The sequence below is a fragment of the Sorex fumeus genome, unplaced genomic scaffold (genome assembly GCF_029834395.1).
Source record: "Sorex fumeus unplaced genomic scaffold, SorFum_2.1 ptg000054l, whole genome shotgun sequence".
In the NCBI taxonomy this organism is placed as follows: Eukaryota; Metazoa; Chordata; class Mammalia; order Eulipotyphla; family Soricidae; genus Sorex; species Sorex fumeus.
The window spans coordinates 13,653,093-13,675,980 of NW_026606111.1; the positions used below are offsets into that span (position 1 = coordinate 13,653,093).

The 22,888-nt window shown below is 35.8% G+C and overlaps 1 pseudogene; it reads right to left on the bottom strand.

Moving 5' to 3' along the window:
* Window positions 1–694: 694 nt before the first annotated feature.
* Window positions 695–22,888, bottom strand: part of LOC130033639 (enhancer of rudimentary homolog) — a 43,792-nt pseudogene continuing 21,598 nt past the window's right edge.

The window sequence follows — 22,888 nt, forward strand, 5'->3', positions numbered from 1 at the left end:
AGCGATAACACAGCGGGTAGAGCATTTGCCTTGCACGCGACCGACCCAGGTTCTATTCCTCTGTCCCTCTCAGAGAGTCCGAGAATGTCCCGCTGTCACAGCAGAGTCTGGCAAGTTACCCATGGCATATTTGACATGCCAAAAAAACAGTAGCAACAGGTCTCACAATGGAGACGTTACTGGTACCCGCTCAGGCAAATCAAGGAACAACAGGAGGACAGTGCTCGAGCAGGCCTAGTAACGTTTCCATTGTGAGACTTGTTACTGTGTTTGGCATATCAAATACGTCACGGGGAACTTGCCAGACTTTGCCGTGTGGGCGAGATACTCTCGGTAGCTTGCTGGGCTCTCTGAGAGGGGCAGAGAAACTGAACCTGGGTTGGCTGGGTCTACCACCTGCAAGGCAAACGCCTTACCACTGTGCTATCGCTCCAGCCCAGGAGGACAGTGCTATGGTGCTAAAATAGAGCATGAAAATTATTTCTAATTAATATTTTTAAAAGGTGTCTTGCAAAATTATAATTTAGACCTGTTTCTAAATTTTATCTTATAGCATTTTAGAACTCTGCTATCTTTGCAATCCTGCTTCACTATTCTTTTTTTTTTTTAACTAAAAAACATTTATTTGTCTTTCACTAAGATTTTATCTTGAGGACATAATTTTGTAATCACACACGCCCCACCCGATCCTGAAGAATGGTTAGTATAGTACGTACTATTAAAGTGGAAACAAATAGTTGGAAGGGTTGAAACCAACAATAACTGACAAAGAACATTTTCCATCTAAAACATCGTAAATATGTTTTAAGTAAAAAAAAAGGGGGGGGGGAGGAGGTAGGGAGAGGGAAGGAGGCAATGGAGGTTTTCAGATTCAACAAGATTGTCATATTTCATTCAGTACATTCAATCCTGGCTAGATTGTACCAAATAGAAACAGAATTATTAGAATACAAAACATCCACTAGAGTTTGCTGTACACACCTGTATTCCAAGCTTACCCCATCCCCCTAATTCTTCAAGCTCAATTATCTCCAGGCCTGCTGGGCCTGCTGCTGAAGAAGCACGTAGATCTCTTCAATCAGTCTTTGTTGTAAGGCTGGTATGTCTGGGTATCAGCTCGGTAAACAAGGCTGCTGAAGTCTTCCAGATCGTTAATAAAATCACCCAAAATTGACTGATATCATATGTGATCGAGAGGCTGTTGGGGTTCATGCTCTTCAGATGTTCTTAGTACATTTTACAAACAGCTTCCATGCATTCATTCACAGATTCATAGTCATCATAATTTCTGCCTTGTGGCCTCTTGGTGGGCTGGACTAGAAAATGGTATGAGACGTGGCTCCAAACACGTTCGATGCCTGCCCTGTCGACACCTCCACCACACGCGAGCTGAGAAGCAACCCCTGCTTCACCATTCTTGTCTCCACACAATTCCTGCACTAATTTGTTTGATATTGGGTCTACTGTAATGATGTTCTATGCTATACACATTTACATGCAACTTTTATTTTGTAGTCTTATCTCTAATAATGCTTTAAATGATTATACAAGTAATTTTAATTTTTTACTTTAGATGTACTTGCACCCTATCCACCACACCATGGCTCCGGTTCATGCTATGGCTCTGGTCGGAGCAATAGCACAGCCGGTAGGGCCTTTGCCTTGCATGCGGCTGACCTAGGTTTGATTCCTCAGCCCCTCTCGAAGATCCTGGCAAGCTACCAAGAGTATCCCGCCTGCATGGCAGGGCTGGCAAGCCACCCATGATGTATTCCATATGCCCAAAACAGTAACAACAAGTCTCACAATGGAGACATTACTGGTGCCCGCTGGAGCAATTCTATGAACAACAGGAGGACAGCGCTCCAGTGCTACAATGCAGGTTCATTTGCAATGAAAACTATATAAAATATTTATTTTTATACATTTGTTTTTATCCACTGTCATTAGGAAAGGAAAATAAGAATATTATAAATTATTTTTAGCCTTCCACCAAAATTTTTCTTAGACTTTAATGGTTTTATCTGCCTACTAATTCATTTGTTTATTTATTTATTTCGAATACCCATCCCTCCACCAGTGCCCATTTCCCACCACCACAGATCCCAGTATCCCTCTCACTCCCCATCCCCCCATCCCACCCTGCCTCTGTGGCAAGGCATTCCCCTCTGTTCTGTCTCTCTTTTTTGGGTGTTGTGGTTTGCAAAAGAGTTGAGTCTGATTTTCAGGGATAAACGTTGGATGATTTACTTTCCATTGATCACTTTGTATATAAGGAGATGTCAGGTTTGGAAAAAATGTCCTGGTACCCGCTTGCAGGCTCATGGTCACCAGGGTTCCATCTGGAGAAGGTGGGATGCAGCACCTACCCCATCTGGGACCTCCCAGTGATATCGGCTCTGTTTGGGACCTGGAGCATTCTCCTGGAGCTGTGGGGCTCTCCAGCCGGTTTTTTTCTTTGCTGCTGTGTGCTGTAAGATGTCGCTGGGGGGAGGGTTGTGGGTGTGACTTCCGAAATCAGAGGTTGCCTGGACCTGGGGCGGCCCCAGCAACAAAGAATACTAATACATTTTTTAATTAGTTAAACATGGCTAAATAACTTGTAATTATCATTTCATTTCTATTCTATTAATGCATTTTGAAGTGAAATTGTTTTAGCAAACCTGATATTATAAACTGCATAGGTAAGCAATAACCATAGGATTTAGTGAATTTTGTAAGCAATAGTATTTCTTTCTAATGTATTCCTCAGCTTCCATCACTTGTTACACTTTTTCTTACAGTGTGAAAAATTACAAATTATATATTTTATGTACATATGTCCATCTTTGTAGATATTTATGTTCATATATAATTTATTTTAACAGTATATATTTTCAAGGACGCTTGATTTCCCACTACCATCTGTGTGGGGACTTTTCTGCTCATAATCACAGTAAAAATTGGCATAGAAAATAGCAATTTTCCACAACTGTAATAGGAGATACAAAAAATGTTATTTGTGATGAGATAAAGATAGTTTATCTCCTCCAAATAAAAAGTTCACTTTAATTCCATAGAATGATATTTTATTGCTTTTGTCACTGTGAGATATTTTATTACTTTGAATAATTCACACACTATTAAATGTTTCCCAGTTTTGCAAATTTAAAGTAATTAATCACCCAGTGGTAAAACTGTAGTAAATGAGTCAAATTTTTAATCTATTTAGTACATTTTAACTATTATTCTCATGCAAGTCTTATAGTTAATATTAGGCTCAATATGCAATTAAATAAAAATACATTTTAAATTAAATATAATATTACTGTGTAAGAAATGCCTCTGTTACAGGATCACTGAATTTCAAATACAACAAGGTATACTTCTTTGTACAAGTAATTTACAGGAAACCAACTTACTACTACTGTAAGGTAAAGGTAAAGGTAAAGACCCTCCTGTTGTTCATCGATTTGCTCAAGCGGGCCCAGTAACGTCTCCATTGGAGATTTTGTTGTTACTGTGTTTGGCATATCTACTACTACTACTTGTACACCCTAGCAATATATTAATGCACACACAAAAAAACTGTACATTCAAGAGAAACTTATGATTTTTTTCACAAATTTGAAGACAATTAGAACTTTGTTGTAATAAATGAATCATTTTTATTAAAACTTTGACAAAATCAGGATAGAATATCTCTCAAGGACAAGGGTGTAAAATAAGAAATCTATGTATGCAGCCTTTTATAAAAGAAAAAATAATAAATGAAAAAATTATCAGTATGTTCTGTTTTAAATAATTATAGAATCAAGTTTATAATATGTCTTTTATGTGTCTACCACTGTTCTAGAATTAATAGGAGATGAAAAAATTATCATACAATATATATCACTGTGGGCTGGAGCAATTGCACCGTGGTAGGGCGTTTGCACAGCCAGCCCCGCTGAGTGAGGTTCGATTCTTCTACCCCTCTCGGAGAGCCGGGCAAGCTACTGAGAGTATCTCACCCACCTGGCAAGCTACCCGTGGCATATTCGATATGCCAAAGAAGTCTCACAATGGAGACGTTACTAGCCCTGCTCGAGCAAATCAATGAACAACAGGAGTTCAGTGCTACAGTGCTACAGTGCTATATTACTGTGGGTAGTACAAGCATCTGAAGAATTAAATCATACAGCTACAACAGTTATGTGTAAAACATAAATCATAGCAACTTTTTTATGTATAATGTACTCAAATGTTAACATACTACAAAGTAAAGGGGTAATTGAAAGTCTGACTTATTAGAGTTCAGGAAAAAATTAGAAGCAGAAAATTCAAAAAAGTCAGTTTCTAAAAGAGATTATAATTCATAGCAATTGGCTAGCTCTGGTTAGCCTAGGTTGGTGTCAGTTTTTAGCTAAAAGAAATTTCTTTCAATATATCACCAATGGGGTGAGGTTTTATTTAAGAAAATAAAATTAAACACACTGTTGTGTGGATAATACAGAAAAGCAAATTTGTTTTAATGGAACAAACATTTCTAACATTACTAGCAAAAAATACAATTGAAAGAGAAAATAAACAAAATAGAAAAATATATATATACCAAACACCAAGATTGTATAGAAAGTTTCAAAATGATGCAAGGTTTCCTACACTGCTGTAGTAGATAATGTCTGACATAAATTAATACTGGTTGCTACTGCCTTAGATAAAAAAACCTTGAGATAAAGTAAATAACACATATATTAAAATTAATATTTTAATAATTCATAAATAATCAAAATAACATGACTATATAAGAGAAAAAAGTAGCATTATTTCAAAACCATCTATTCTAGCATTGGTTTCCTAGATTTAAATGTGACATTGTGTTTCTGTTATGTAATTTGTAGATACAACCTGAGGTCATTAGATGACTTTTATTCCAAGTTAAGAGATCAGTTCCTAGCTATTTTCCATCATGCTTATCATTACTAATGTGTGGTATATCACTCACCTATTTTAATCGCAATAAGTAGCTTATCGCATTTGGAAAAAGAGAGTGGGAAAAAAATCCTAATTTTTCTTTTCTTTCCCCTTTCCTTGTTTTTGCATTGACCTGGGGTCACACACTTGGTTGTGGGACAGGGAGATTGACACTTTTTATTATGGCGCCAGGAAGGACAAATGGATGTCCTTCAGCAATGTGATGGTGCCAAAGAAACAAATTTCAAGTGAATTTTCTGGAAGCCTTGTTTCCACTGCCATTTATTGCAGAAGTAGCAGATATTTTATTTGTATTCTTTCCTTGTCCTTAATCTCTAAAATAATCACACAAAATAACCTTAAATTCATAATTGTCGTTAATCCTACTCATACTCAAAATTATTTGAAATCTTAGCATTTGCATTTGCTCTGTGACTATGATATACTTTAAGAAAATAGGAACATGTAGAAATATCTCTTAAGGAAAATTTTGCAATGAAATAAATAACGTCTTTATGCATAAACTACCCAAAGATGAATTTACTTCAGTTGTATATAACAAAATTTAAACTCCTTCACTTTTGTTTTCTATCCCATGAGAAATAGATACTAAATAATTTAAGGAACATACTTGCCAAAATAACAAATAGAACCTGAATTGATTATAAATAACTTATGACTTGTTTATCAGATCTTACTTACAGAGGCTTACTCTCTCAAAGTTATCATCTCTCAAAATTACTGTCTCCAAGCAACTTTGCTGCTAAGTATCTTAGATAGTGTGTAAAATGCAAGCCTGTACTTACTAAGATAAAAGTCACAAGAATACTTAGTAAAAACAATTAGTGTTTAATGCCATCCCCTCCCATTATGAGGAATATCAGTATTGGCAATCGTTTAATTTTTATTGTGGACACAGAAAAAAAGCTCTACAAACTAGATGACTTATACAACAAAATGTATTGTCATAGTTCTGGAAGTTACAAAATTTCATATCAAGATGTCAGTTAGATTGGTTCCTTCTGAAGGTTACAGTGAAGAATTTGTTTCTTTTCTAACAACTGGCAGATTTCTGACAATCTTTAGCATTTTGAAGAATAGCTCTGATAACTGAGTTCAGTTGTACATGGCATTCTCATTTATATGTCTGTCTCTGAAAGTAAGTTCCTCTTTTATTTGGCCTGCCTTACTAAAAATCTCAAATGTCTCCAATATCATAATTTTTAAAAGCAGTCACAATTCATATCACATGGGTTAGAACTTGAGTTTGGAGAAGCAGTCACCTCCTAAATAGGAAAAGTAGATGTAAATATAATTTTCACCAAACACTGTCAATCTTTGTCAACCAGCAATGTATGCATTTCTAACTTTTAAAAATCATTTCAAATTTCAAACACTTAATGTTTTCATATATTAAATTTAGTATCTAGTAGACTTGTATGGGTAAGTTCTTTTTATTTATTTTGTATTTATTTGATGACGGGTATATATGAATACCATGTGCTCAGGATAACTAGAAGATGTTTAACCTATCTAAATTTTGGTTTATTCTTGTTATTGAATTGTAAAGGTCATTTTTTTGTTTCTTTCTTGATAATTTAATTTCTGAAGAAATTCCCTGTGAATATTTTCTCCAAGTTGTTTTGATCTCTTATTTACTTAATGGTATATTTGAAAGAATAAAAGGGCTTTGTATTATTATTTTATTTTTATATTACCAAATTTCTTTTTTTAGAAAGTTTCTGTTCGTGTCTTATACAGAATCATTGGTCTATCTAAATTTCATAAATGTTTTATGTTTTATTCCTTTTTAGATTTTTTTTCTTTTTCTAGTTCAGCACTTTTTTTTTTTTTTTAATTGTAGCCACACTTGACTGTTCTCAGCACCTACTCTGGGTTCTCTCGGCTCAGAGATCCCTGCTGGCATTGTTCAGGGAATCATAAGTGGTACCAGGTATATAACCGGTTTTGACTGCGTACAAAACAAGTGCCTTAATCACTGTAGTGTATTACTGGTCCCTTTATTGTTTGTTTTGAGGTCACAACTGGTGATGCTCAGGGGTTTCCCCTGACTTTGCACTCAGAAATTACTCCTGAGGGTGCTCAGGGGACCATATGGAATGCCAAGAATCTAACCCGAGTTGGTTGCAGCATGCAAGGCAAATGCCCTGCCCACTATACTATTTCACTGGCCCTGAGGTTTTTTATGTTTAAGACTATGATCTATTTCAAGATATAGTGTCAGATAACAATCACATACATATTTATATTCCATTTTTAATACACATACATTTTATGTTTGTATTAATGTCTCAATAAAATTAATAATAATAAAATACGGTTATATATAATGCAATATGTACATATGTATCACACACTAAAATATACTCACATTATACTTACACTTCACATATTTGATCCTGGCCATTCTAGCCTCTTTTATGTAAACAACATTTTTCCTTGTTGATTTAATTACCCTTACACCTTTGTTGGAAGTAAATTCTCCAAATAATATGGTTCTATTTCTAAATTTCAATAAAGTTCATTTAATATATGTTTATATTTATGTTCACCTGAATATTGTATAAAAATTTTAAATCATGAAGTACAGGACCTTAATTATGTTGCTTTTGAAATTTTTTTTGAATGTTATGTTTTTTCACTTAAGCAGTTTAATTTACATTACTGTTAATGGTAGGGATTTATGCATACTGCATTCCGAAATTTTTAACAACTCCTCCAGCAGTGTTCAAGTCCTTCCACTATTGTCCCTGTTTTCTCTCTCCACTTCTCAATCCCGCTACTGTGACAATTTCAGTTCTGCATACCAATTCTCAGGTTCTTTTGTTTGTAGCCATTTTAATCTCCATACTATATTTATATTCCACATGTGAGAAAGATTATTCTCTATCTATCCCTCTCCTTTTTTCACAGATATTAATATCGTGCAATTAATTTTTTATTATGTATTTATACACAAAAGTCCTATGATTCTTAACCAATGAGTTATTTTTTTATGGAGGAATTAACATCTTAAAATTAGTGTATCTTCTAATCCATGAAAATTGAATATCTCTCCATTCTCCATTCAAAGTAGTTTTCACTTTTGCTCAGCTGTTTTATCATCAGTCTACATTTTGCACATACCTTGTGAATATATCCCTAATTGTTTTTATTTTGATGATACTCTTTTCAATATTAAAATTTCAAGTTATAACAGTAAAAATATATGCATTGTTATTAACAGGAATCTCGGAGAGCCCGGCAAGCTACCGAGAGTATTCGATATGCCAGACACAGTAACAACAAAGTCTCCAATGGAGATGTTACTGGGCCCGCTCGAGCAAATCGACGATCAACGGGAGGGCCTTTACCTTTATTAACAGGAACGTCAAAATTCCCAAAGCTTCACTCTGGTTGCAATCTATCAACCGGAGAAAAGAAAATATATTGTTTATTGTAGCAATAAAGGTAAAGGTAAAGGCCCTCCCGTTGATCGTCGATTTGCTCGAGCGGGCCCAGTAACATCTCCATTGGAGACTTTATTGTTACTGTGTCTGGCATATCAAATACTCTCGGTAGCTTGCCGGGCTCTCCAAGAGGGGCGGAGGAATCAAACTCGGGTCGGCCATGTTGGACGCTTGTAAGGCGAACGCCCTACCCGCTGTGCTATCGCTCCAGCCCATTGTAGCAATAGCAGTGATAAAAATAATATCATTATACTCATTCCCTGAGCACAGTTCTGACCTACCACGTTCATTTTCATAGGTAAATGTTTTTCTTCTTACTGTTGAATTAAAAATCTGCTTCTAGGAACGAGGCTTATTCTCATGTATTTTTAGCAATCTACTCTAATTTATAATACTGTTAATGACAGTTTCATGCTTATACATTTCCATCACCACACACCACTAGAGTGTCAGTTTCCTAGAACCACTGTCCCAAAGGCCTTGTCTCCTGCCCTAGTAAGGTTAGTTCAGGAATGACATTTTCATATCTAAGACTGCTTACTATTCTTCGAAAAATATTTTGGATAAAGTTTGATATAAATGTCTTTGACGATAAAAAGAAATGTGAAACATGGAAAATGGTCCTACATGTGCATGCAAATATCTCCCAAGGAACCAGGTATGTTTTGCATATATAATACAATAATTATATGGTTAATATAATTATATAATTAATATATAATACATTAAATATATAATTATATAATACATTAATTCAAATATTTGAAAAGCAATTTTTCAAACAGTGCAATTTTGTGTGCAAAGCATATGCCCTACCCACTGATTATCACTCTCTCCTTCAACTGCCAATAAGTTTTAGGAATACATTTTGCCATAGATTCTTTTTATCTTTTGTGGTTTTTATTTGTTTTGGTTGCAAGAGAAATGTATTCCTTGATATGTCTTTCAACAGAGAATGTTGAAATGATAGATAGATATCAACAAATGCAATTGTTTTTTATTATATATTGTAATTTAATATAAATTTAAATATAATTAATTATAATTTTATTTTGATACTATAATTAAATATATTTTTCTTTAATATTTATAGCCTTCTTTCAAAAGAAGGTTAAGCTGACCTAGTAGTGAGTCCGACCTTGAAGTTTTCTGTACAGTCAATTCCCTGACACAAAGCAAATCAATTTTATGTCGGTAGATGCTGGCACCACATTATTAGCATATTTGTTTAACTTGGAGATAACTGTGTCCCACTGAATAATGTGTTTAATAGCTTGTTCCATTTCTGGATCTGAGCAAGTTAATGTTTCAGGCAGCTATTGGAGAGACTCCCATATAACAGTTCATAAGGACTTCATTTAAGCTTTCCTTTGGGTCCTATTCTTAGTCTGGTCAGGGCTAGTGATACTAATTTCAACTGATTCTCTTGAGTCTCCTGATTCAATTTAGCTAAGATCTGTTTCAAAGTTTGTTTGCATGCTGTTTTTCCAGAGCATGTGTTTAAGTTCACATTGGTTTCCACTCTCAAATATATGAGGCTTCCATAACATAGAACTCTAGGCTTTGAGGTTATTGTGTGTTTTTGTTTTGAAGTCACACCCAATGGTGTGTCAGAGACTACACCAGCTTGGTGCTAGGTGGTCACCCTTGAAAGTGTTCTGGGGCTCTGTATTGTCAGAGATCAAACTTGAACCCCTGCAGTAAACATGTGCTCCAGCCTTTTGAACTATCGCCTCAGCTTTGTCCTTGATTTGTATGTGCTATTATCTCAGCCTCCTGATTCCCTATCACCAATATTGGGATGGCTAAAGAAACCATCAATTTCCTCTTGATTTTTTTAAAAGTTTCACTTAATATTTCGTTCTTACTACTAAACCTAAAAGCTTCTTCATTATCACTTTGGCGATTCTGGGAAGAGCAAACCTAGAGCTAATTTCTTAAACAAAACTTGTATTACCTCATATCTCTACATATGAAAGCCTCCTCAAAATTGGTGATGATATACATAAGCACAAAAAATATTTATATCTGCTTGGCACTTGTCCTAAGGATATTTGTGATCTCAGCTTCCCAGTCTTTCCTTGGCATGGTTCCTTCAGGCTAACTACTTTTTGAAAAGGGGGCACTAGAGGTCCAGTATGCACATTGCTTCTTGATATAATGTATTTTTCTACAAGTGGCATCATTTATTTTCTCATCTAAAATGTCATCACTGTTTTAATTAATCATTCACATAAAGCCTCTTATTTATAATAAGTGAAACCATGTTGTGCTGCCTTGGTAAGAGCCCATGCTCACTATTTGGATACTGTGCTTTTTAATTTTATATTTCTCTATGTACTAGTCAATGGGCTGGAGAGACAGCACAGTGGGTAGGGCTTTTGCCTTGCACGCAGCCAACATGACCGACCCAAGTTCGATTCCTCTGCCCCTTTCAGAGAGCCCAGCAGCTACCGAGAGTATCGCACCCGCACGGCAAAGCCTGGAAAGCTACCCGTGATGTATTCGATATGCCAAACACGGTAACAAGTGTCACAATGGAGACTTTACTGGGCCTGCTTGAGAAAATCGATGAACAATGTGAGTACAGTGACAGTGGCCAGTCAATGGTAAAGTACTTAGGGAAAAAGTACCCCGTTAATGAAAAATATGGATGCAGTTTACTATTCAAAATGACGAACAACAGGGTGACAGGGATACTGTAGCAGCACTGTAGCACAGTCCTCCCATTGTTCATCAATTTGCTCCAGCGGGCCCAGTAACATCTCCATTCTGAGACTTGTTGTTACTGTATTTGGCATATCGAATATGTCAGAGGTAGCTTTCAGGGTTTACCGTGCAGGCGGAATACTCTCAGTAGCTTGCCGGGGCTTGTCGAGAGGGGTGGAGGAATCCAACCCAGGTAGGCTGCGTGCAAGGCAAACACCTTACCCGCTATGCTATTGCTCAGGCCTGACAGTGTGTCTTCTTTAAGGAAGATTCTGTTCATTTTTTCTCCCATCTAAAAAGTGCTCATTCATATTTTATTATTTGAGCCACCATTATTTATAAGACTGTTAGTGACAGGGTGTCATGATTGTAACCCTATAACCTCCATCAGAATGTCCATTTTGGGGGGCCAGAGTGATATAGTACAGCGGGTAGAGTGTTTACCTTGCATGAAGCTGACCTGGGTCAACATCCCATGTGGTCCCCTAAGCACTGCCAAGAGTTAATTCCTGAGTGCCAAGCCAGGAGTACCACCTGACCATTGCTGGATGAGACCCAAGAGGCAAAAAAAAAAAAAAAAAAAAAAAAGAAAAGAAAAGAAAAGAAAAGAAAAGAAAGAAAAAAGACTGTCCACTTTTCTCCACCAAATTTATCAGTGTCCTCTCCCATACATATCCTGGTCTCTACCCAAGCTCATCTCCATAGACAGATTTTCAGGTTCTGATGTCTATGACTATTTGCTATTTTCATATTATGTTCCTTGCAACTTCTTATTGCTGTTAGTGCCACAGGCTTATCTACAGTCAGGCATATTTTATCTGACATTTGCTTTAAGTCTTCTAAATCCCAGTTTGTGTGTTGATTGTGCACTGTGTTCATAGGTCATCAGAAATTATTTATATGTGGCAAAGAAGTATGGACATATATGTGGTATGCATTTCCTCTGCTCATGTAATCGAATTAAAAGAAGACAGTTTCCCTATTTCCTTAATTATAATGGGTATTGAAAGTTATAGTCTTTTTATCTAGTTATTTCTGTTAATTAGTTAACACATGCCAAGCAGGAACCCCTTGACTTATATTATAAAACGTTGACCCATAAGAGAGTCATATAAAGGAGCTCATGCATGATGTTTGACCACAAGTTACCTGCCAATTTTCTATAACCAGTATTGCCAGATAAATGGAGAACTATTGAAATAGGAAAGGAAAATAATTTTCGCTAGAAAAAATGTTGTGCAATAGTCTTCTATATTTTTGAGAGAATTCCAAAACACTGATTCTTAAAGGATATAGTAACCTACTTCAAAATCCAACATAGCCCACTAGTTGTATATTTTGTCACTGGAAATTGGTGAGAAGACTTTTACCAAATAAGAGTTACTTTATGTATTTTTCAATGTAGCAAGAAATCAATATCAGGTGAGAAAATATAAGTAGGAAATGAGAATTCAAATAGTTTTACTTTCTGCAATTCTATCTTTCTGCAAATTGGGATAAATAGGAGTTAAAATTTTGAGAAGATTCCAACAAAACGTGTCTAATCTTCTACTATCTCTACTCTTGGTCCTGTTCTCCATTCTCCTTGTCCTTCTTCTCCAAATCTGCCTTCTTACATAGATACCCTATTTTATCCTCTGAGGACTTAGAAGTTTTCTATCTCTTTGACAACCCTCAGAGTGCTCTGAGTCCTCTTGACTTTCCCTTGTCAGTGTTCCGTTCTGGAAGACTATCTGCACTTTTTCTATTTGCTCTCTTTAGCAGGTTTCTAGAAGAGAGGGTGGCTTAAATGAAATGCTTTGGAGTATGTGTTTAGTCCACTGAACATTCTCCTTGGTCCTAGATACACATTTCCCCCCACAGAAATAAATATAAAAAATGTTCAGCTGATTCTGTGTAACATTTCTTCTACTTTGGAAAGAAGAGTGTACATACATATGTAAGCCATAAAGGGGGGATTTTGTCATTTAGAAAACTCTGCACATAAGTTCACTGCTCTTTTTATTTGCATTTAAAACGGGGATGGCATGACTCAAAAGCAAATGATAAAATTCATACAGACAGTATAAAATTTTAATCTTATATACTCAGAACAATATTAAACACCAAATTAAAAATACATGCTGGAGATTGAAAGAAACAATGAAAGGAAAAAGCATTATATTTTAGTCCTTTTAACAGTGCATTCTTTTTTTCTTTTTAAATCAGGACTTGCATTTTCATCCTGCTCTTTCTACATCTTGCAAATTCTGCATTTGGCTCTAGAAGAGCAAGCATCCCATCCATTGTGAATGAGGATATGAAAGGAGACTCTGTAAGTTTGAGAAAAGAGAAACTATAAAATAGTTCTCTGAGTGGAAGTGTAAATAAGTATAGCAAAATAAAATATGATTACTGGGCAGCATTAAGAAGCCACTTGAGGTTAACGATCACAATTAAAAATAGTGTCCAGTCAGCATGATTTTGTGTGTTTTTTCTCCAGACATCCATTTGCATATGGTTGAGTGCATATGAAAGGAAGCAGAATGATTATAATAATTGACTAGGAAATTTAATCTGAAGAAAGAGGAAAGAAAATTAAAGGGGCTGACAAACATTGAAAAGTCATAAAATCAGATATGTCCTTGCTTTGGGAAGAGAGTTGAAGTTGAAATACTAGAAGTAAGTCAGGAATAGAGGAAATGGAAGGTAGGGTATTGCTATTACAGAAATGAGAGAAAGAACGAGAAAGAGAGAAATGTTTCTGAAAACAGTGAATGCTAGAAGTATTTTCATAAACAGTTATATATCAAATATAGTAGAATTATTGAAAAGGACAGTGGGAAATTCAATTATATCATATAAAATACAAAATAGTGACTTTAGAATTGATAGTGTTCTGCAAAACAGAAGAAATCACTACAAGAGGTCACTACAAGAAAAAAAGAGATAAGAATCCTCTTCAGTAGAATGATGTGGGAAGCAGGCAGACACAAAGCATATTCCCATCTGAAATGACCGATAGAAAGAAGCCCAGAAAGAAATCAGGATTAAATTTAGATAAAAAGATGAGGAGACAATTTATGGTGGCTGGTCGGGATATACATATATAACTGTTATTGATATTGAGTTTCAGAAGCACCCTCTCCCCAAATTCAGAATGAATCTAGAAATTAGCTCAGTGGCTTAAAGCACTCACTGGGCAATTAAAAGTTTATGGGGTCATGTCCCAAGGCCTCCTGAAAGAACCCAGGGAATTCAGATGGTTCTTCTGTTAGGAAACCCCTGTAAGAAAAGACTTGAAGATTTCTCAGTGGATTAGAGAGCAAATAGGAAAATCTTGAAGTCTTGAGTTTGCTCCCACGTACGAAGTATAACCCCCTGCAATCCTGACAGCCCCACAGTCTAGAAGTAAAGAAACTTGATGTCAGAGAAAGTTATTATTTAAATATAAAAGAATCAAAGTTCTAAAGGATGATAGGAAAAAGTATAGAATAGGATTTCTACAGAAGTAACACTAAAAAGATTAAAGAACATGGTGTAATATTCTTGACATTACTTCTCTCCTGAAATAGTGGTGATAGAATTGTGCATACTTTGGTGGTTGCAGAGCTCTGTGGCTCACTCTTAAGCACTACCTATCATTCTTCACCCCTTTAATATCAAGAAGTGGAGCATGTGCAAATTTATTTAAATTGGTAAGGTAAAGGTAAAGGCCCTCCCGTTGATCGTCGATTTGCTCGAGCGGGCCCAGTAACGTCTCCATTGGAGACTTTGTTGTTACTGTGTCTGGCATATCGAATACTCTCGGTAGCTTGCCGGACTCTCCGAGAGGGGCGGAGGAATCGAACTCGGGTCGGCCATGTTGGCCGCTTGTAAGGCGAACGCCCTACCGCTGTGCTATCGCTCCAGCATTTAAATTTATAAAAAAACCACCTTTGAGGGCTATGACTTTTAATGACTCAAAGAGGATATATATGAAAAATAAAGATTATATTTATTACATATAATTGCATAGTAATTTGTGTAGTTTAGACGGGGAGATCTATCCAATGCAATTTTTTAGAGAATGGATGTATTCAGAAGGAAATGGCCTTTAGTGAGGATAGAATTTTGAGAATTGTCGGCTTTTAGATACTTGGAAATGAAAATGCTTTAAGTGTACTACATGATGGGTTGTTGAAGTGAAATTGATATTCAGCTCCTATAGAACTAAATGATGATAAACCAGGAAACCTAAGATTTTAATGCAAACACCAGTCTTGTGAAAATAGGGTTAGGATAGCTTAGCGGAAACTTGTCAATCAGCTGCAAAATTAAAAAAAAAGGTTTAGGGATCCAGAGTTTTATATTCTGTTATATCATTTGTCTTCATCACTCTCTGTGTCATTGGCCATTATACAAAAGGGAGTGATGTGGGAGAGGGAGAGAAGCTTTAAGAATGTGATACTCAGGTTCTCTGGTTTGCAAGTGAGGCTAAGACATAACCCAATGCCTCTCCTGCCTCTTAGTCAAGTCTAGAATGCTGTCCTAATTGCCTTTTGAGATTGTAATGTATAAGCAGTTTTTAAAATCTATATGGAAATTCTAACTCTACTGGGATAATGTGTATTCTCTTTTGTTCGGTTTGTAAGACAGGTGTAACGCAGTTGTGATTTATAGGTTTACTATATATACATAAAGTATCTAAACAGCTGTATGAACAACCATCTCCGAATGCAACAGTTATGTGTACCTAGGTTGAGAAGTCAACATGATGAATGACCTGGCACCTGCGTTGCACAGGAGGAAGAGAGTGGCTTGGAATGCCTTCAAGAGCATAGAAGAAATAGCTAGGAGAACAAAGAACCTCCAGCTCTGGCCACATCTCTTCAATTCCACTGTTCTTCCTGCATTAACATACACCTCAGAGACCTGGGTCCTCTGAAAATAGAATAAGAATGTTATTCGGGTCTCCCAAAGAGAAATTAAAAGAGCTATGCTTGGAGCATCATGGAGTTCCGACCACTGTCAAAGGTCAAGAATCAGGGATGCTGTCTCATTTGCCAAGGCAAATCAGATGGACTGGACACGTAATGAGATTTGGAAATGACCGCTGGACTAGAGCTGTCAAAAGACCGTGGGATGACTGCCCACCTACAAGATGGTCAAACTTCTTCGTAAAGACCCTCAATGATTGGTTTGAGGCTCTTCGTATTCCTAGAACGAACAGATGCCATTGGGCTACACTAGTACACGACAGGGACAAATGTAGATGTTACTGGCACCTGCTGAAGCAAATCGATGATTAACGGGAAGTCAAGTGATCAAGTGATCAAACAGCTGTGTGGATATATTCACAAGCAAATACACATAAGTCTGTTGATAAACTATCCTCACAGGACACATGCTATCACCCAAACAACATTGAGAATGTTCTTTCTTATAATAAATAGTAATTTTCAAACTACTAGTCTTAATTTTACACTTTAGTGTGATCAGAACAATGTTGCATTTCTTATCTAAGAAGAAATGAAAGTGACAGGAAGAGGGAGGCAAAAATTATGTTGACATTAAAAAGACTGAAACAAAAATGAATTGCGGGGCATTTAACACATGTGAAAGTATGCTATCCCATCTCAAATTAATTCAAGTGCATTTGAAAGCTTTCCCAACTGTGAAAGTTTCTATAAGTAGTTCTCTCAATAGGTTCACCTAAGGAAATTAACACACCCCAGGACCAATTGAAGTTCTCATCAATTAAGCTAATTGACACAGCAGGCTTAACCTATTTCCCATTGGTAGAATACAAAGCATTTGTTCAACAAACAAAGCCTCTTAAATCTTTTAAAAGCTTATCCTAATCAACTACTTGAGCACTATATATATATATGTACATATATATATATATATGATAAGTTTTAACTCTCCAATTTCAGCCCTAATGTTGGCATGAGGGAACCCAACTGAACGTACACATTTATGTTTAAAGTATTTAAACATTCAAGTTTCCATGCTTACTGTAAGGAAATAAATATTCTGTTGAAATTCTTTAGTCTTTAAAAATAGCCTTTATTAATTTCATTACAAGTAAAACTCAATGCAATCCATTACTCCAAGTCTTGTGAAGTAAACACGAAGAATTTTCAAAATAGAAAAGTAATTACCAAAGATTTTTAATAATGTCTTTTTTATTTCATTGCATTTTTTTTAAACCAATATCTTGCCTGCACCACAAATCCTGGCAAGCTACTCGTGACATATTCGATATGCCAAACACAGTAACAAGTCTCACAATGTTACTGGGCCTGCTCGAGCAAATCCATGAACAAAGGGAGGACAGTGACAGTGATGGTGATTCTGCTGATATAAAATTAAGAAAGCTAAAAGTAGAATCTGCAGAGAGACCGCAAAAGGCTAAACACATACTTTGCATGTTGAAGGCCCAGGTATGGTACCCTGGTCCTCTGAATGCTACAGGGAGTGACACCCAAGCACAGAATCAGGAGTAGCCTCTGAAAACCACCAATTGTGGCCAATATTTCAAACTTCCCTCTCCTCAAAAAAGAAAACCAAAGGGAAAATGACAGACAGAGGATAGGAACATTTTTGTAATATTTATGTAATTTATAAGATGATTATTTTAGAAATCACCTGGTGACACTCCTTTTATCTCTCATTAGTTTCGTATGCTAATTCCATTAGAATATATGTTTTCTCTCATTTCCCCATTTTGCTATTAAGCTATTTGTCTGATGTTGGAAAGTTATTAAACCTTTCTGTGCTTCAGTTTTTATTTTCATAAAATAATCCAAATTTGACAGGTTTGTAATGAGAATTAAAATAAAAGGAGAAAGGAGAAAGAGTACAGGGGCTAGTGTTAGTATTTGCCTTGCAGTAAGCAATTGCAGTCAGATCCCAAGAGCACAGGTTTTCCTGATCCCACTAAGAGTGATCCTTTAGTTTAGGGCCAGGAGTCAACTCTGAGCAATTTCAGATGTAGCCCCCAAACAAAACAAATAACAATAACAACAACAAACCCCCCCCACAGTAGTAAGAGTTTTAGTGTATTTTCTGGTATATATAAGTGAGCATAAACTTAATAGATGTTATTAGAAGTAGTGTTCAAAAAAAGGCAAACCACAATATTTTTCTTCTTTTAATTTTAATTATTTAAATTAGCTATACCAAGACATCTTTTAGGAAGATTTACCTGAGCAATATATGTAAAAGTTTTAAAAAAAAAAAAGACAAGAATCCCCAGTGGATTGTGCCCAGCCAGATTCAACAAATAGATATAATTACAGTTTTGACTTTACAACAAATGGAACCAGTCAACTAGGAATTACCTGATCATTACTAGTTAGAAAAACTACTTGATAGAATCCTGTTGTCCTTCCTTTGAAAAAAAGTAACTGCAATAACCAGCACAGGTTTGTTTGTTTGTTTTTTTGTTTGTGAACTTGTGTCCTGCTATATATGTTTTTTATTTTGACTATAAAAATTTTCCTTTGGTAGAGATTCTTTTTTTCTCTTTTTTATTTTTTGCATGATGCCTGATTTAGGATTCATTGGAAAAAGCTAATAATAAAATCTTTAAAATGCACTCAATTGAATTCTGTTTTTTAACATGAAATGTGCAGGCTAGAAACCACTCGGGAAAATTACTGTAAGAGTTTGGAAAGAGGTTAATGATATATATTGATTCATACAGTAAGATGAGTAGAAGTCATTTACAGATAATTTGGTGGGTTTTTTCCTCTCTATCCCTTATGTTTCATATAAGAGGAAATTAAAGTATAAAACAAACCATCAATATATCAGATAACATGACTATTTCTTTGACATCATGGAGCATAACTTTTTTGTTCTCTGGTCCATACATTTCCATATCACTATGCTGTCTTAATTTCTCAGGTATTGATATTTAAAAAATACTATGTACAGGATACTTCAAGAGTGCGAATGGTAATAGAGAGGACTTCAGCTGAAAATAGCATGATTTAGACTGTTATGCCCTCATTTTTTTGAAGTATCATGATTCAGCTTCCTTCCAGTTCCTTCATTGTTGTGTGGACTGGAGGTCACATATTTGGATGCAGTGCATGTATATCATTTTATCATTTTATGTTGCAGGAGTATTAACAGTGGGTCTCTATTCATTTACAGTTTCCAGGTTCTCCCATATTTTCAAGAATGAAAATATTAAGTAATAAAGATCCTTAGACTCAGAGTTAGAAAATAAAAGAGTTAATTAGAGAGTAAGTAGAAGAAAAAGAAACTCCTTAGCAGGGGAGGGAATTAGTATAGAACTAAGTTAAGTATGGTTCATACTTCTGTCTGTTTATTATAGGCTAATTTGATCCTTGTGTTACGTATCAAAATAAGGCTAATTCCCAACATAAGGATACAATTAGGCTATCTGGAACCATAGTAAAATGTGTGACCTCTGGCAAAACTTATCTCTGGTTACTTGAGGAGATGACTTCAAGGAATGATAGTTCTCTTTGTCTTACAAAACAGCCTGGGTAATTTAAGGCCTTTGTGCTGCTAAAATAAGGCTAACTCCCTACAGTATTTTCACTTAGGATGTTGGGGCTGTCTCTTTAGTTGTTGTTAGGCGATCTATTAGGCCCCCTACATGGGTCTTGTCCCTTTTCTCCAGTTCTCTTGTGAGCACAAGGGCTGAGACAGAATTTATGATCTTGAAAAAAGTGTAAACTGTTAGTCTCAGAGAAAGTACAGAAATCTGCAAGAATGTCTAAAATGTAGACTTAAGTCATATAAAATGGAGCCACAAACAACAGCAGGCAAAGGGGAAACAGAGTTGCTCTTTCACCTTTTACGAAAAGCGATCTAGAAAGGTATTTCCTGTGTCAATTTAATTTTTTTTTTGGGGGGGTCACTCTCAGCAATGCTCAGGGGTTACTCCTGGCTCTGCACTCAGGAATTACTCCTGGCGATGCTTGGGGGACCATATGGTATGCCGGGAATTGAACCCCGGGTTGGCTGGGTGCAAGGCAAATCTACTATCGTACATTGTAGGATACAATGTTCCAGCCAGTCTCAATTTAATTTTTAATGAGTCATAACAGCAGGTAAAACTAGAACTTCCTCCATAAAACTGCAAAGTTAGAGAGTATTAATGTTCTACATAACATTCTACAACAGAGTTCCAAAATTCTTTTTCTTTTCTTTTTTTTTTTCAATTTTTATTAGTGAAACACCATGAGGTACAGTTGTAGACTTACAAATTTTTGTGCTTGGGTTTCGATTATACAATGATCAAATACCCATCCCTCCACCAGTGTCCATTTTCCACTACCATGGATCCCAGTATCCCTCCCACCCCCATCCCCCCCATCTCACCCTGCCTCTGTGGCAGGGCATTCCCTTTTGTTCTCTCTCTCCTTTTGGGTGTTGTGGTCTGCAAAAGAGGCATTGAGTGGCAATCATGTTCGGACCATAGTCTACTTTCAACATGCATCTCCCATCCTGGGAGGAACTATGTATCTCTTGGAAAAGTCTCCTTTCTCCCTCTCCTAGCTGACTGGCAATAACTTTCTGTGATTGTGAGTTTGACACTTTAGATACTGACTTCAGTGCCATCATGCAGATTTTGTCCTTGTATAAGCAACTTTATTAGCCTAGACAATATTTTTAAGTGTTTCGCCATTGAAGTGTGACAATCTAAATATCCATTGACAGATTAAAGGATAAAAATGAATATATATAGAGATAAGTAATGGAATATGAAAGTAGAAATGTGCAGTAATCTATATTCAAACTTGCAATGACTGCATAAATTTTTTATCTTGAGTTATAGCTGTCAGAGATTTACAGGAATTTGTAAATATAGTAGTCAAGCCATATGTATTCTGATTATATAATATGAAACTATAATATGATCACAGAAACAATGCATATGCACTTACACATAATTTTATAACACATGTAAGTTTGTGTAACCACCATTATACAAATATTTTAAGATAAACTATTTTCCACAAAAATATTCTTTATAGTCATAACACCCTGTTTTTCCCATCTCTAATCTCAAACTTCATTCAGCTATTACCATATCATGTAAAGGTTATATAAACAGTATCATACAACAATTGATATTTTTTATTTGCATTTTAAGCTCAATATTATTTTCTGACTACTGTTCTGTAATGTATATATGAAGATTTTCCTTTTCTAATGATGAGTAGTTCTTTATGTTATGGCTCTAAATACTAATAATTTATCTTCAAAATATTAAAGGAAATTTGATTATTTGCTCTTTGGGGCCAATATGAATAAAGTATGGTGAAAAAATGCACCTTTTTTGTGTAAATATAACTATTTCTTTCCCTGGTCAAAAAGAAAAGTCAATAAATACTATTAAATAGTAGGAATCATACATTTCCTTTAATAGGTAAACTACTATACCATTCTAGGTGATACAATTCTGCATTTCTATAGAAAAGTGTAAGAATTCTAATTCTTCCACATCCACACTGGTATTTGGCATTGTCATTTTGTTAAATTTAAGTATGTAGTAATATTTCATTTTGATCTTAATTTTAACTTCCCTGATAAGCACTGGTGCTGAAAATTGTTTGATGTTGCATATCATTTCTTGAATTTATCTGCTATTCATTTATTCTTTTTAGTGAAGTGTCATTATGCATCTCTAACTGAAAGATTATTGCTCATTTTCTAACTGAAAGATTTGTTTATTTTGATCATCTTTTATATATGTTATATATAAATTTTTTGTAAAATAGTTGACTTACAAATATATTATTCCAATATTCAGCTTATCTTTTTATTCACATAATAAGTCTTATCAGAGAACAAAAAGTTTTTAATTATCATGAAACTAAACTAGGCCATTTTTCTTTTTAGGGGTTCTTGGTATCATTCTTGGTAGAATTCTTGGTAGCATTCTTGGTATCATGTCTCAGATTGTTTTCCTGTGTTTTCTAGTTTTATACTGTTAATAATTGCAAACTTTGTGATATTTTGTGCTTTTGTTTGAAACAGTATGATTTTAATTTAAATTTCAGTATTTTGGTTTGGTTTTTGCATAGACATTCAACTGAACAATTAGTTTTAAATATTATTTTTTCTTCATTTGGTTTTTTTAACCTTTGTCAGAATTCTGCTTCACAATGAAGCAAACATCAGCCAAGCGGCACAAATGCTGGCCGACTTTGACCATGAGTGTGGAAAGGTAGGACTACAGCTGAATCTTACGAAGACAATGTTTATGAGAAACAGCCTCGTTCCTGACGCCCCATTCGCTCTCAACGGAACAACTATCTCTGAATGCAACAGCTATGTGTACCTAGGTCGAGAGGTCAACATGACAAATGACCTGGCACCCAAGCTGCGCAGGAGGAAGAGAGCGGCTTGGAACACCTTCAAGAACGTCGAAGAAATAGCTAAGAGGACGAAGAACCTCCGACTCTGGGCACATCTCTTTGATTCCACTGTTCTTCCTGCATTAACATATGCCTCAGAGACCTGGGCCCTACGCAAACAAGATGAGAACTCTATTCAGGTCTCCCAAAGAAGAATAGAAAGAGCTTTGCTTGGAATATCACGTTTCACTCAAATGAGAGAAAAAATCCGGAGTTCTGACATCCGTCAACGATCAAGAATCAGGGACGCTGTCTCATTTGCCAAGGTGTCGAAAATCAGATGGGCTGGTCACATAATGAGATTTAAAGACGACCGCTGGACTAGAGCTGTTACCGACTGGATTCCACGGGATGTCAAAAGACCACGTGGTCGCCCACCTACCAGATGGTCAGACTTCTTCGTCA